Source organism: Tamandua tetradactyla, chromosome 7, assembly GCF_023851605.1.
Source record: "Tamandua tetradactyla isolate mTamTet1 chromosome 7, mTamTet1.pri, whole genome shotgun sequence".
Lineage (NCBI taxonomy): Eukaryota > Metazoa > Chordata > Mammalia > Pilosa > Myrmecophagidae > Tamandua > Tamandua tetradactyla.
Genome location: NC_135333.1, coordinates 122,623,885 through 122,640,936, shown reverse-complemented (window position 1 = coordinate 122,640,936; position 17,052 = coordinate 122,623,885). Strand labels below are relative to the sequence as shown.

At 43.6% G+C, this 17,052-nt stretch overlaps 1 pseudogene; it reads left to right on the top strand.

The window, feature by feature from the left end:
• Positions 1 to 774: 774 nt before the first annotated feature.
• On the top strand, positions 775 to 6,930 carry LOC143690645 (olfactory receptor 10P22-like; annotated as a pseudogene).
• The last annotated feature ends 10,122 nt before the right edge of the window (positions 6,931 to 17,052 follow it).

The following is a 17,052-nucleotide window of genomic DNA, read 5'->3' as shown; positions in this document are numbered from 1 at the left end:
AGTTCATTGTCTCTTTCCTTGACTTTCCCCTTGACCCTTCATCAACACGCATTCTAGATATTGCAACCATTTTTTATTTTCACCTGAATAGAAATGACTTTCTGAGAAAGGTCATAAGACTCCCTCCTTGCCTTCTAGGCTGGGAGAGGAAGGCCTCCTAACCCTTCTTTCCACTTAAAGTAACTTTCAAGTGCTTTTTTCCTCCAGCCCATGCTTTCTTTGACCTTGGTATCCTTTGGGTAGCTTTTATGGTTTTGAAATTTTGTCTTCCCAGTCCACGGTGAAAATGGAAGCAACAAATTCACCTCTATCTCTCCTGGTTCATGACTGTGAACCAAACCATGTAGTGTGCAGCAATGCTTGTTTTTATTATATGCCTGAATTTGTGCTCAGAGTGCTAAGTGCTTTCCATACATCATATTACTGAATTCTTGCAACAACCTTTGGAGGTGGGTATTGTCCTTGTTTTAGACACGAGAAAATAGTCTTTGAGAGGTTAAATAAGGTACACAGGGCCACACAGCTGGCAGGTGTTGGAGTCAGAGGTCTAATGTAGAAAGCAATCAATGGTAGGCAATCAAGGCAGAAAGGGCATTGTACGTGGTGTCAGAGGCTTGGCTCTGTCACTGAGTAGTGGGACATTGGACTAGTCTCATATTCTCTCTCAGCTTCAGTTTTCTCATATGTGAGGTGGTAATAGTGCAGGCCTCAGATGGTGGATGATGAGACCAGCTTGACCCTAGACTCAGAGGAGCTGCTCAGTGAAAACCCATGATGACTGGTGTGGGCAGCACCTCCCGGGAGTCACATCCTCCAGTGCTCCACTCACCTTGAATAAAGGACAACATCAGGTCCTTGTCATGTGGGCATCTCCATAAGGCCGCCTCTTTCCTTTGAGTGAGAGAGGGAGAGAGCATGAGAGTGAGCAAGGTGGGAGTCAGTTTTTCTGTAACCTGGGCCATTTTGGGCTAGGCAGGTACCCACTTCTAACTAGTAGTATTCAACAAAAATGGTGGATGTCAGTTTTGAGATTAGGTTACGAAATGAGTGTGGCTTCCATCTTGTTCCATTTCTCCTGTTCTCTTCCTTGCTCACTCACTTGGAGTTGGGAGCTGTCCTGTGGAGACATCCATGTACCAAGAAGCTGGTATCTCCAGCCAGTGAGGACCTGAGCACAGCCAACAGCCCTGCAAGCGAGCTTGGGGGCACATCCTCCCTGAGCAGAGTCTTGAGATGGGGCAGCCCTGGCAGATGTCTGGATGTCAGTCTTGTGAGAGTCAAAGGCACCCAGCCAAGCCAAGCTCTGGATTCCTGACGCACAGCAATCATGCGATAATGAATGTTTAAGTCACTCAATTTTCAAACATAGAAGCCCATGTAGCATAGAAGGCCACGAGAGGTGATTTGGTTTCTCTGGGAGAACCAGGTCAAACTTCTTGAATCTGGTTTGGTGGAAATCACCTCATCCTCACAGGTCCAATTTGGATCAGAGTGTCTGTCTTCACAGGGCCTGTGGCCTCTGTCCTGGTCTGCCTCACAACCTGAGGAGCTCTGCCATCGAGGACATTGGCATTTAGGTACCCTCTTGGGGCCTCGGGAAAGTTGTGTCCATTGTTTCTGGCCGTGCTTTCCCTTCCTTGCACCACCTCTGCTTCTATTTTAGTGGCCTGCTCCTCCTCCCCAGGCTCCATACGGAGACCCAGACACTGAATTCTGCTGCTGGGGCAGGAGCATGGACGAGGTCTCTCTTTTAGTTCCCTAGACTCCCTGACCTGGGGGGAGAAGGGGGATTGTGATTTGACACTCTGGAGGCCTCTTGTGGCCCTCTGGGCCTTGCATGCTGGACTGCAGGGAAGTACATCCCTAGCCTCTTGCATACACTGAAGCACCCTCAGGCCCTCAAGGACCCGGGTGAGGTACCTTACATTATCAATGGCCCCTTCCTTTCCCTAAACTCTTTGGACCCTGTATCTGTCTTAATGGCTCTTCAAAGTGATAGGTGCTAATCTGAGAAGCTCTCTGGGGCTTTCCTGGCCACCATTCCTAAGGGTAGGGTTGTCCCTGCGATATATATATATACATGCACACACATGTATGCAATTCACATGCACATACCACACACACACACACACACACACACGAAAGTGTGCACAGAGTCACAGGAGATGGGTTGGTGCAACAAAGACCCAGAGAGGGCAGTAGACAGGACCCGGAGCCATGGGTTTCAGACCTAGCTCTGACCTGTGGTGACTGTGACTAAGTCGTATCCCCTTTCACCTCTGTTTCGTCTTCTGTAACAGGTCGGGATTAGAGCAGGTGTCTACAGGACATCATCCTTCTGTGATCTGGACGTCCAAAGATAAGTGGGGGGGCGGGTCATGGTGTTTAGTTACACCAGCTTTGTGGGTAGAAAGACTGCATTTGTGCCCTGGCTCTGTGGCTGTCGGGCTATGTAAACTTGGACAATACATTTAATTTCTCTCACCCCAGCTTCCTCATCACATAGAATGTGATTACTTTTACGCACCTCATTGTATAAGGATTAAATGAGGTCATTTATATAACTGTCGTGCTCTTTAAATGATGCTTATGATTACTGGTTCTAGCTCTGTCATTAATTCATCGAGTGCTCTTGGGTAATTTATTTAGCTCTTCTAGACTCCAGATTTCTCGTCTGTGGACTGAAGAGTTTGGACGAGTAGAAGATCTTCAAGGCCTCTTCCTTTAATCATCTCACACACCACTTCATGAAAAGGGCACATGAAAAGTGGCTGTTTAGAGATTCACCACACGAGGGCGATGTGATCCCATTTAAACCAACTTCAGACCTGCGTCCCTCACGAAAAGTCTGACCTTTTAGATTCATTTATCAGACTATCCCCCCTCCTGTTTTTATTTAAAATGCATTTTAATCAGAAACTACAGGAATATTCAGGCCCATCACTCTGCATTCTGTTCGTAGTCTTTCTATGATGCATATGCTTGAAAATTTGCATAGACAATTGGAAATATTCACTATTGACCAACTTGCAAAATTAAACTGTTGATTAATATTTTTTAATCTTGAAATTAATTTCAAAATCTTGAAAAATATTTGCAAGGGCTTAAAGTGGGCATAATTGGTTAAAAATAAATTGTATACATTTGAAAACATTGAAGTAAGTTGAAACAAATTCTTTACTTTTAAAGTCTTATATATTATTTTTTTCTATTGCATAATCAATAGATAAAAAAAAAAATAAAAAACCCCACAAAAAAACAGAAAGAACATAATGAACACCCCAAATCCATTTCATCCAGAGACTCTCATTGTTAGTACTTTGGTGTATCCCTCTTTGTCTGTTTATCAGTCTATCTGAATATATATTTTATGCGAATTTACTTTTTTTACATTGCTTTTATCACTTAATAATACATTGTGAACATCATTCCACATCAATAAATAAACTTAAAAAAGTTTTATTTTTGAGTAGTTTCAGTTTAGAAAAAAATTGCAAAGATAGCATATAGAGTTCCTATATATCCCATATTTAGTTTTCCCTGTTAGTAATATCTTAAATTATTATGGTACATTTGTCACAATTAATGAGCCCATTTTGATGCATTATTAACTAAAGCTTATCCTTCATTTCAGATTTCCTTAGTTTTACCCCCTGTCTTTTTTTTTTTTTTTGGTTCCAGGATACTATATTACCTACGTGTTAAGTCATTTCTCCTTAGTACCTCAGACTTTCCATAATTTTGCTGACCTTGACAGTTTTGAGGGGTTCTGGTCAGGCATTTTGTAAGATGCCCTCTATTGGAATTTGCCTGATTTTTTTTTTCATAATTAGACTGGGGTTATGGGTTTTTGAGATGAAGGCCACAGAAGCATAGTGCCAACTATTAGCTTCCTAGGGCTGTCATAATAAATGACCCCAAATTGGGTGGCTACCCACAACAGAGATTTATTCTCACACAGTGCTGGAGGCTAGAAGTCTGAAATTGAGATGTCAGCAAGGTTGGTTCCTCCTGGAGGCTCTGAGGGAGAAGCTGGTCTGTCTGTCTTAGCTTCTGGTTGTTGCTGCACTCGTCAGTATTTCTTAGCTTGCAGCTACATCATTCCAATCTCTGCGTCTGTTGTCTTGCGGCATTCTCCCTATGAGTCTCTGTGTCTTCCTATAACGTTCTCTCTGTGTCTGGGTCCAAATTTCCCTCTTTTTATAAGGAAATCAGTCATTGGATTAGGGCCCACTCCAATCCAGTATCATCTCATCTTAACTTTAACGAATTATATCTCAAATCTCTATTTCCAAATAAGGTTACATTCTAAGATTCTGGGTGGACGTGAATTTTGGGGGGATACTGTTCAATCTGTTAATGAGTCTTTCTCATCATGTCATATCAAGGGTGCATGCTAATAACATGATTTATCACTGTGCTGGCCTGGACACCTAACCGGGGGAGTGGTTTTTCAGGTTGCTCCACTGTAAGTTCTTCGTTCCCCCTCTTTCCAGGAAGTCACTATGTACAGGCCACACTGAAGGAATGGGGAATTATACCCCACCTCCTTGGAGGAAGAGGATCTGTATAAATTATTTGGAATTTTTAATAAACTTTTGCAACCTATGCAATAAAATAACCCAAACAAACAAAAGATTCCCTTGAATTTGAAGGATTCTCATAGATTACCAAACAGGAAGTGAATCTGTAGCAATGAAGACTGCTTCTTTCCCTGCTAAGGGGTACAAGTAATTTGAAGGAACTGTGATTTCTGTCTGGTGTTTATTTGTTGAGCCATTAGTGCCCTATTAGTCTCTTGGGTCATCTCTATCATCCCTTACTATGGGGGAAGTCATTGGCCCCAGATGATGTCTAGGCAGCATTTCCTTTTTCTAAAGTTCAGGGAACACTGAAGCTTCCCTCAGCAGCTGGGGAGGGGATTGAACCTCTGGGTTGGGTGGGGAAGTTCTCCCAGAAGTCAAACTTGATGCTGTTTCATCAGTTTCTTTTCTTTGAAAATTAGAACTGCTTTACTAAAGGATTTTAAAAAAGTGCTTTCTCTCTTTTCTGGCAGGGGGCCCTGGGAAGAAGAAGCCAAGGGACTGATTTTGGGAACTGGCCATAGGCTGAAGGTAGCCCTTGGGGCAGTGGACTGAGCAGGGAAGCAGATGGAAAAGGGCCGGGGAGTTAGAACGCTTGGTTTCGGAGCCCAGCTCCATTTCGGCCTTGGCTGTGGGTACCCCACGCTTCTCTGCATTGTGCCTCTCTGCTGTCCTTGGGGTGGCCCCTCCAGACACCAGGCTCACAGCAGGGACTCCAGAGGACCTTAGGCAGAGTGATGGGGCAGGAGGAAGCTGATTCCTTCTTTCTGGTGGTCCCGGGCAAAACTTCCTTTTTCCCTCTTCACCTTTCCTTGTCTACTTTTCCTCCCCATCCTTTGCTTTGGGAATCAGGCTTTTGGGATGCTTGAGCTGCTGTGATGTGCTGGTGAGGAGGGACAACCTGAGGGCCGTGGGGACCGGCTCTGTAAGCAAAAGCCCCTCCTGTCCTCTCTGCAGTCTCTGATCCTGTGTCTTCTCTTTCTTTTGTTCTTGCTCTTACTCCCACTCTCTCTCTGCTTCCTGGTGGATCCATTTTTCTTCTGTACTCCTTCTGACAAGCTTTATTTATTCTGTCTGCTCCCCCACATTTCTGTCCATATTTTAAACACTCTCTCAAGGGAAGCTGCCTTACCTGCCCTAGCTCTGCTCCCAGAGCTGCAGATGAGTGGAACAAACCTCCTGGGTGTCCATCTAGTTCCCGACCTTGAGGAAAGGTCTGCCGTTCCTCAATTTTATCTTTTTTCTTTGGTGAGGGGTTTTCTGGGAGGTGCCTTCCAGCCACCCAGCTGCTCATCCGTCCCAGGCCTGAGAGCCGACAGGTGCTTGGGGACTGTCCCACGTCTTTCCTGCTGTCGTCGGCGCCTCTTTCTTAGCGTGGCTGGTCCCTGGGGCTTCATGAGCCCTCCCCTGGCTCCTTCCTCCAGGCTGGCCTAGTGGCCGTGGGGGCTGGCAACGGCACAGCAGTAATGAGTTTGTTTTGCTGGGGATCATCGAGTTTTGGGGGTGCTCTGCATCTACCCGCTCGCTTTCCTGGGCAACTGCCTGCTCATCCGCCTCACCCTGGCAGATCCCCCTCTGCACTTGCCCACGTACTTCTTCCTCCGCCACTTCGCAGTGGAGAGCCTCGGCCCCACCGCCATCGTGCCCAGGATGCTGGTGATCTCCTCTCCTCCAGCCCCACCATCCCACCTGCTGGATGCTTCACGCGGCTGTATTTCTTTGCCGTCATTGGCATCACCAATGGGGCTCGCTCGCTGCCGGGGCCTGCGAGTGCTAAGCTGCCACCTGCCGGCCCCGGCATTCCAGCACCCTGACGAGCCGGGGTGTGCCTGTGTAAGCAAGGTGGGGGCCTCCCACCTCCTGGGCGTCCTCAGCGGCACCACCCACTCCCTCTTTATCCTCACCTTGCCCATCCACGGTGCCTACACCATCCATCACTTCCTGTGTGACATCCTGTCTGTGCTGAGACTGGTGAGGGCGAGCTTCTGAAGTGAAGTGAGGAATCTTGCCATCTTGGTAGCCTCCACCCTGACCCCTTTCTTACTGATCATGGCCTCCTATGCCTGTCTCCTTGCCACCATCCTTGGGGTTGCGACATCCCAGGAATGTTGAAACATCTTCTCTAAGTGTCCCTCCGACCTGTTTGTGATCATTCCCTTTTTTGGGACTGGGACCGTTGCCTATCACGAGGCTTTCAGCAGACTCCTCTCAGGATGGTGGACCAGATCCTAGCCCTTTTCTGCACAGTTCTCACCCCACGTTCAACCTCTTTTTCTACATTCTGAAGAACAAGGATGTGACAGGGACCGTGAGGCGGCGGATGAAGAAACATCTTCGGAGTCCTTGATCCTCCTGAGTCCTGGGAGAGCCTTGGACATTTTCAAGGAGGAGGAAGAAGCTGTGACCTGCAGCCCCACAGAGATGTGGGCTTCCCTGACCCGCTCAGAGCTCTGCTTCTGGGGTCTGTTCCTATGGCCTTGACCTGAGGTGAACTGGGGAAATGTGCTCTTGAGAGAAAGTTGAGGGGGAAGGCAGGTTAATTTTTGGTCTTTCCCGAGGCTCAGGGCACGTTCTTGGGTTCTGATTCCTGGAGACATTGCTCCTCTGAGCTTCCTCATTGTGAGTCTTTCTCCCCCACATCAGCAATCTCTGGTGCAAGAAGAACTCCTTTACTTCCGGCGTGAGATTTGATCTGGGGTCTGAGGCCCCAGGAAGGGCACAGGGTCAGGGAGCAGTTGGTCTGGCTTTGGCAGCTCAGGTGCTGAATTTTGCTCAGTGAGGCTTTTGGTCTCATTTGCCCAGTTACTCTGCTCCTGATTTAAAACTTCTTGCTTGGATCCCTGAGTAGTTGGTATTCCCTACTCGGCTTCTTTTTCACCCACTGGTGGTATTACTTTTTATTTCCTTCTCTGGCCCTAGGTTCTGCTCTCAGCTCGGTAGACATGTACACCCATTTCTTCCCCCTGACTCTGACCGGAAGGCCCGATCTGGCCCCTGGAATCCCCAAATGGAGCCTCTTTAGTTTCTGGCAATCTGCCCACCATTTCTACTTGGAGTCCATTTGAAGTTGCTGGCCAGAGGGAGCCAGCACCACTTTAGCTTTCTTGGGAAGCCAGTTCTTGCTACATGAACTCTCCTTCAGCAGTAAGCCCAGGAGGGAACAGCACAAGCAGGGAGATCGCTCCCAAGCCACAATAAACGAGGGCCTTTAAAATGGCATTGCTTTCCTTTTCTGATTTACAGAAGTAATGCTGGTTAATTGCAGAGAATTTTGGACCCAGAAAAAAAGTAAATGACTGTTAACATTTTGGTGTTAATTATGTCCTTTGGAAAGTATTCCAGCCAGTTTTCCTTTTGCTGAGGGCGGGCCACGGTGGCTCAACAGGCAAGCATTCATGCCAGAGGACCCGGGTTCGATTCCCGGTGCCTGTCTATGTAAAAAAACAAACAAACAAAAAACCTGAAAATGGAATTATTGTCCAAACTGCTCTGTAACCTTTATTTTTCACTTTATTAAACTATATCATAATACTTTATCGTATTAGTAGAGGCTTCTAAAACATGATTTTTGTAGTCATATAGTCTCCTACTGTGCTGGATTGAAAGGATATGGACCCTAGAAAAGCCATGTTTTAATCAAAATCCCATTTCATAACGGCAGAATAATCCCTATTCAATACTGTATGTTTGCAACTGTAATCAGATCATCTCCCTGGAGATGTGATTTAGTCAAGAGTGGTTGTTAAACTGGGTTAGATGACGGCATGTCTTCACCCATTGGGGTCAGTCTTGATAAGTTTCTGGAGTCCTATAAAAGAGGAAACATTTTGGAGAGTAAGAGATTCAGAGAGAGTAGAGAATGCCGCAGCATCACAATGCAGAGAGTCCACGAGCCAGCGACTTTTGGCGATGAAGAAGGAAAACCCCTTCTGGAGAGCTTCATGAAACCAGAAGCCAGGAAAAAAAAAAAGAAAGCTAGCAGATGACGGCCGTGTTCACCATGTGCCCTTCCAGCTGAGAGAGAAGCCCTGACTGTATTCACCATGTGCCTTCTCACTTGAGAGAGAAACCCTGAACTTCATCAGCCTTCTTGAACCAAAGTATCTTTCCCTGGATGGATGCCTTTGATTGGACATTTCTATAGACTTGTTTTAATTGGGACATTTTCTCGACCTTAGAACTATAAACTAGCAACTTATTAAATTCCCCTTTATTAAAAGCCATTCCGTTTCTGTTATATTGCATTCTGGCAGCTAGCAAACTAGAACACCTCCTATATGATGTACTACAATTTTAAGCATCCTCCTATTACTGGATGTTGTTTTCATTTTTGTTATAAATGTTGCTGATAGGTATTATTGCACTTACAGTTTTGTATACTAATCTTGTACCTTCCTTAACAGAAACTTCTAGAAATAGTATTACGGAATTAAAAGGTATGCTCAGTCTTAAAGTTTTTGAAACTTATTGGCAGATTGCTCTCCACAAGAATTTTTTTCATTGTACTGTCTGATAAAGACCCTTTCCCACAATTTTCAGGGCAGAGAAATGGACTAAAAGTCAGGAATCAGTTGAATGGAAGAGAAGGATGGGGGATGGTATGTATATTTAATATTCTTATGATGCAGAAGGGATCTGATGAGGAGAAATAAACTCACTCCCCTCAGTTTACTGAGGACTGGGTGAGACATATTTGGATTGAAAGTACAATGTGAGGCATCAAAGTGAGACCCGAGAAATGAGGCCCCTAATTCAGGGTCACCAGGTAGGGTTGCTGGATGAAATGCAGTGTGCCCAGTTAGATTTTAATCCCTGATAAATGACAAATAATTTTTTAGAGGGATTCCTCTCTAAATCCCACCACTTTTTCTATTTTACTTACACTAAAGAATTATTCATTGTTTATCTGAAATTCAAATTTAACTGGATGTTTAGTATTTTCATTTGCTAAGCCTGGCAACCCATTTCCCAAGAGCTGGCCAAGCAGGGATGGGGCTCTCGTTGGAGGGGATGATCTAAGTAGAAGGTTCAAGTTGCTTCCATTCAGGAAGAAGGAAGCCTCTTGAGAAATAGAGTAGTTTCTTCTGAAACGTGTCCTTTGTGTAACCTAAGACCCACTCTTAGTGTCTGTGAAACCCTTGCCCCACCGTGAATGGAAAAGACGAAATAGGAGGTGGAAGAAAGATGTCGATCCTTGCGAATAAGTGGCATCAAAGAATATAATAGGGTCTCACCTTTTTTTGGAAAGTCTAGGGGTAGAGACTATGGAGCTGACTAAGGAAGGTTGACTAGAAGGAAGGGGTAATAATATGGTATAGTGCTTTAGTGTGGTTCTGGTGGCCATGCTAGAGATCAAATCCTGACTGTCACTTACTATCTATGAGACCTTGCATAGTTTTCTTAACATCTTTATGCCTTAATTTTCTCATCTATAAAATAGTGATTGCAGTAGTTTCTATGATTCACAGGATTGTTGTGATGATTAAGCCCTTGGTCAGAGGTAATGTTATATGTGATGTGGGGGAAATCCAATACAATACATATGCCATCAGGGAGCTGCTGATGGTCTTTCGAGAGAACAGTACCATGTTAAGGACTCAGGCTTAGGTAGTTTGCTGGCAATGATAATTAATACTCATAACTTTACTATTTGCTAGGTACTGTTCTAAACTCTTTACGTGCATGAAGTCACTGCACGTTCACAACGGTGAAATACTTTATGAAGCAAATACTATTATCATGCCCATTTTATGGTAAAACAACTGAGACACAGATGAATTAAGTAACTTCTCCAAGATTATAGAGCTGATAAGTAGCAAAACTGGATTTGAATTCAAGCTCATTGGCCCTGAAACCTGTGCTCTTCACCATCAAGTTAAAGTGAGTGGCAGGTTAGGTTGTCATCATGTTAACTTGGTGAGCGGAAGCCCCCGATGAGGTCATGCATGGCTTCCATTTCTGTCATTATAACCATTCTTTTCACAGGCCCATTAAGAATGAACTGGGGGTGGTTAGCTGGAGGAAGAGGCAGATACAACTGGACTTCATTACGTGCTTGGATACAGTCTAAATTTACTACTCTCATCTATCGATGAAGTGTTATTGGGACTACTCAGCTGGGTAGATCATTACATCCAATTCATGTTTAGCAATAAAGTTCAGCATGATCACCTAGTGTCCAATGGACAGGCTTTTGGTATGTACTGCCACCTACAAGCATCTCAATAGCAGTTTTTCAAAAGGATACTTACTATATGTTCCCCCTAAAACAAACTTGTCTCTCAAATCTATGGTTCACCTTGGACTTATCATAGGCTCCAGAGCCACAGATATTGAGCATATTAGGGTCTGCTAGGTAGTTCAGAAGGCAAAAGTGACAAAACTGCAACCTGGACCAGCCAGAGAATCTTTTCTTGCTTTAGCTTTTAGAACATCTGATAGGTAGTTTGAAGCAGCACTGAAATATACTATATGATACTTCCCAAATCCAGAGAAACATAAGAGGTCTCTTTCTGATTGTAGGAAGAAAAAGGTGAGGCAACTTGTTCTTAAAATTTGAAAAGTTATGTTGAGAACCCCAGAAACTTCACTGAGGTGGAAGCCCACTAAATTTTATGGATTTATCTCCTACTCTCTGGTATGACTGTACATCTAGGGTAAATGCTGTTTTCTGCTACTCTGGTGCTATCAGCATAGCGTCATCAATATAATGGACCAATTTGGTGCCCCATGAGATGGTGAGATGATCAAATACCTGTGGTTAAATGGTAATACAGAGTTGGAAAGTTGCTATAACCTCAAGGCAAGACAGGAAAGGCGAAATTCTATCCCTGCCAAGAGAAAGCATATTGCTTCTGAAGTGTTCTCTGATAATGAGGTAGGGAAAAGTGTATTTTTCTTATTCATTAGTTGTGTACCCAATCCAGGTGAGAGGGAGTAGCTTTCTGACTGTCCTGCTTCTCCCTCTCTATGCCACTAATAAATATCCTATTCTTTCTCCTGTCTCATCTGTTTATTCTCTTTAGCTCCTTGTCTGCTCTCTTTTTCCTATTCTCTCTAAGTGCACATTATCATAGAAAGAATTCACAGTGTAGAGAGTTAAAAGTGTAGGCTCTGGAGTAGAAAACTTAACTCTGTCACGTCCTGCATTAGGTAGGGAAAGTTTTCAAATATATCGGTACCTCAGTTTCTTCATTTGGTGAATTGATATAATTACAGAGCCTCCTTAGACATGGATTTACTGGGAAACTTAAGCTTTTGGTACCTTTGACTTTCATGGGTTTCTTACAAGGGCCTGGAAGGAGCCATAGAAATTATGCTTGTATGGTCATATGTTCTTATAAAAATTGTTAAAATGACTGTGGCCTTTTAGCCACAATCTATTTGACTTCTGTCTCTTTCCTCTCTGACTTCACTCTATCACATTTCTTTTTGTGCTGGGTGGTGTTGAAGTGATTCTGGATATTTTTGGTTCTAAGTGGAGTTGAGATGGGGATAAAGTTTGAGTTTGTGGGATATATTTATGTGGTTCACAGTCATTTTGGTATAGATAAATTGTTGCTAGCTATCCTGATGTAGAAATGAGTTCTAGGAATACTCCTTCTACTCACTGTGCCATATCACTCACCATTTGTGACACCAAAGCACAGCGTCAGAGGTTGTATTATAATAAAAATGTGTTGGATGGTGTCTGGCACTGAAAATATATAGGTAATAGATGAGAAACAGAGTTGGAAGTGTATGGAGCCAGAAGCTAGTCTATGGAAAAAAAAAATCTTCCAAGCATCACTTATGAGGATTTGATTTTCATACTCAAGGCAAAAAAAAAAAAAAAAAAAAAATTCTCTCCTGTCAGAAATGTATTTGAAAACGCAGTAGCTTATAAAATTATGAACAGACAATTCATTTTTTTCTTTTTTGATGGGAAAGGGGTATTTTGTAATGCTCAAAACTACAGCTTAATTGAAATTTGAAAAGACTTTTCGATTGTTTCAATGAAAAGTGAGAAATTATAGATATCTGATTTGGATGTACATGAAGTTACCTCCTTTTGTTATTTCAAAATTTATTTGTTGATTAACTGAAAGAAAATCCAATGAAAATAAAGAAATATGAAACAAAAGCAATAAAGATGAATAATTCTTTTCTTATATTGAGAATTATTATTTTGAGAAATAAATTGTACTAAAAAATTGAAATCATACAGTAACACATTAAGAGGAAGAGATAAATTTTGCATGAACTCTTTGATAATCTATCTCTGACACACAGTATTTTCTGAAGATTGCTGCAATGATATCTCCTATGCCACATGCACTTATGTAATGTGGCCTTGTTGAGCCCTTATATTAAGAGACCGGTTATACCAGGCTGTCCTAGGAAGACAAGTGCAGACCATACTTCCCTAGTAATGATGGCGGGGGGCGGGGGCAGGTAGAAAAAACAAGTGAATGAATAAGGAATTACAAAATGGGATGCTCTCTGAAGAAAAAAACCAAGATGTTCAGATGAGAGTGACCTAACCTTGGGTTAGATGGCTGGGGGAGGCCTTTTTCGGTATGTGACACTTAAGCAAGCTTACATGAAATTTAAGAAGTTAGTATATGACAAGTGCAGGAGAGCTGTTCTAGGGAGAAGGGACAATATGTACAAAGGCATTGAGGTGAGAAGCAACTTTGTATGCCTAAGAAACTAAAAACATAACTGAGTCTGAATCCTTGTTAATGAGGAGAAAATAACGTGAGAAAAGTTTGGAGTGGTAGGCACTGCCCAGTACGATAGCTGTGAACCACATGAAGCTATGAGCACTGGGCATGAGGTCAGTACAAAATCATAGGCACTGTAAGTGTAAAATACATACTTAGTGTGCCCCCCAAAAAGAATATAAAATATCACAGTAATTTTATAATAATTGCATGTTGAAATAATACCTTGTGTTAGATTAAATAAAATAGATGTATAACAATTTTAAAAAAAGAGAGATCAGTTATAATTCTCCCTACCCTTAAGTCTGGGCTGCACTTATAACCAAGAGAAGTGGTGGGAGTAATGATGACTTCCAAGGCTAGGTTAAAAGAAGTCTTGCAGTTTCTGTCTTGGTCTTTGGAATCCTTACTGCTTGGATGTTTCCACTTGGGACAGTTCCTCTGGGAATAAAGCCGCTATGTGTGAAAAGCCCAAGCTGAATGGAAAGATCACATGTAACCATTCTCGTCAACAGGCTTAGCTCAGCCCAGCTCTCACATCATTGTAGGTACAGGCAGGAGAGTGAAGAAATCTCTAGATGATTCTGCTCCTTGCCATTCAAGTCATTTCTAGCCATTGAATCTTCTCAGCCAAGGACCCAGACAGAGACAAGCCATCTTTGCTTTGCCCTGTCTAAATTCCTTATCTCCAGAAATTGTGAACATGATGAAATGATTGTCATTTTGTGCACCTAGCTTTGGGTGGTATGTTGTGCAGCAATGGACAACTTGAACACCATCCAATTAACGAAGAGGGATGTATGAATACATTGGAACAAGGTTTATATTTCTTGCTGATTTGACACCAAAGAAGATGACATAAAACTTAAAATGCTACCACAGGGCGGGCCATGGTGGCTCAGCAGGTAAGAGTGCTTGCCTGCCATGCCCGAGGACCCGGGTTCGATTTCCGGTGCCTGCCCATGTAAAAAAAAAAAAAAAAAGAGCACACCAAAAAATGCTACCACAATGAGAACCTCAAGGACAAACTGGTTAGTGAGTCAGGTCACTTCAAAGACTATTTAAGATAAGACATTGCACAAGAACCCTTGAAATGTGAAATTTTACAGCTCATTTGTGAAAGAAACCTGATAGAAATTTCCCCATACTTGACAAGTCCTAAAAATTTACATAAAACTACCTTAACGAATTGTGAAGTTCAAAAATTTTTTTGAAATGACCAATTAAAGATCCAAGCAAATTGCATGAGTCATGCTAGAGACAAATCACTTTTTAAAATCTCTGTAGAAAGTGTGTTACAAAATCATCATGGGTGCATGGGTCGCTCAGTGGTAGAATGCTTGCTTGCCTTCCATGTGGGAGACCCAGGTTGGATTCCCTGGGTCCATGCACCACGCTTCCTACCCCCCCCAAATCATCATCATATGAGAAGACAATAAAAGAATACAAAGCAAAAAACATAAGAGAAAAAAGAATTATAGAGGCATTCAGGCAGTTAACAAAATTGTTATATTATTTTTCTGGATTGTATGATGAATATGGCATTTGCCAGTTTAAAAAATTTATCAAGCTGGCCTGCGTTAGGCTGCACACACTCATTTCTCCTTCAAGTGGCTGGCTTCCTTGGAGTGACCTGTAATTTCCCCAGATCCTCTGTCTGTAGTTGAGGGTGGGAGGGGTGGGGGTGAAGGTGGAGAGCAGGAAGATAATTTTGACCTTGAGCTCAAGTCACGTCTTCCAGTTTGGCTTCATTAGTAATAAAACTGATATTTTGCTTCCTATTTAACTACCTCTGTAGTATATTTTCTAGTTGGCAGAGTTCCCAAAAGGGGAGAACATGGAATTAATGTAATGTTCTCAAACCCCAACCATTTGGCCACTACCTCTCCTCTTTCCCTTATCACTCTTCCCCTTTGCTGATTATATTCAGATTATATTAATAAATGACCGGCAGCTCCTTGAATACGCTGTGCTTTTACTCACCTGTAAGCCTTTGCACATTCTATTCACTGTATTACTTCTACCCCTGGATACATTTTCATTATCCAAAATTTGGTTAAGCTGGCAAGACTTCTAGGAAGATGGCTCACTAGAGTAGTTCGAGATGAGCCCTGCTCCACGGAAAAGTTAGAGAAGGGACAAGAGGGCAAATGAGGCGGCGATTCTGAAGTGCGACTGACCTGGAAGAGCCTTCTGCACCACATAGGACAGCCGGGGTTGCAGAGGCTGAGGAACTGATTGGCGGAAAGCTGGAGCCTGTCGTGAAGGCGCGGAGCTGCAGAGCCCACAGGAGTGCACTGATGGGAGCACGGGACTAGGAAGTTAGCCAGGCTGCGTTCCATGGGCGCTACCCTCAGCAGTGCAGCCCCATGACAGATGACTCACCCCACACCCCACACACCTGAACCCCATCACCCACTCCCATTCCCCATACTCCAGTCACCACCCCCCCACCCCAAGTCAAGCCCAACCCACCTTTCCTGCACCCCTCCTGAGCATTACCTCCCCCTCCCTGTTCCCTGCAGGCTGTTGCCAGCGCATAATTGTTGCGGGAACTAACCTCCATACCTAGGCTACCCCTGCCCTCCACCCACAGTGTCGCACAACCTCACCCCGCCCTCCCCGAGTTTAGCGCATTTGTTTATGGCACTCTCAGGCCCACACACACAGCCTCCCCCCTCCCCTAACCACATCATTCAGCTCTGGGAACTGCACTTTATAGCAGTCCTAGAACTGCACATGCACACAGTCCACAGCCTCACTTCCTAGCTCTGAGAAAGGACCGACCTGTGCAGCTGGGTCACGTCTGCCCCCAATCCACAAAGGCGTAATGCCAACCTACTGCCACAGCTCTACGCATGTGCACAAAGGGCCCTGTGCCTTAGACCAGTGCACACCAAAGTTACACGCCTCCAGACCAGTGCACCTGCTCAGCTACATCCTCCCTGGCCGTTGGGTGCCACATTCACAAGCATCAGTGTGACATACTCAACCTGCACCCATACCTGCCCTGAAACAAATCACCACACTGAGTGCTCCACCCCATGCCTTGCTACCTGCTGCACACTCATCCCACAAACACAAGGCCTTAGACTACTGAAACAAATCAACTCCCAAAGTAAATCAATCAAGATATCTACATGTGATGAAGACAGCGGAAGATCACTAAGCATATCACAATGCAGACAGATATAGCCCTGCCTAATGATAAATTAAAACACCAGAGGAGACACAGACATTGGAACAACTAACCAAAGATGTTCATACAACTCTACTTAAATGGGATAACAAAAGACATAAAGGCGATCAAGAAGACAGTAGAAGAGCACAAAGAGGAATTTGAAAGAATAAATAGAAAAATTGCAGAAATCACAGAGATGAAAGATTCTGTTGACCAAATAAAAACCACACTAGAGGCACACAACACCAGATTTGAAGAGACAGAAGAAAGAATAAGTGATATAGAGGACAGGATAACTAACTTCAGAGACTCAAAACAGCAAATGACAAAAAAGATGGAAAAAATTGAATGGGAACTCAAGGAAATGACAGACAAAACAAAGCGCACAAATATAAGAATCACTGGTGTTCCAGAAGGAAAAAAGAGGAGTAAAGGGCTAGGAAGAGTAGTTGAGGATTTAATGGGAAAAACTTCTAAACCCTCATAAAGGACATAAATATACAAGTCAAAGAAGCCCAAAGAACTCCAAACAGAATAAATCCAAATAGGCCTTCCAGAAGGCACATACTAATTAGTCTATCAA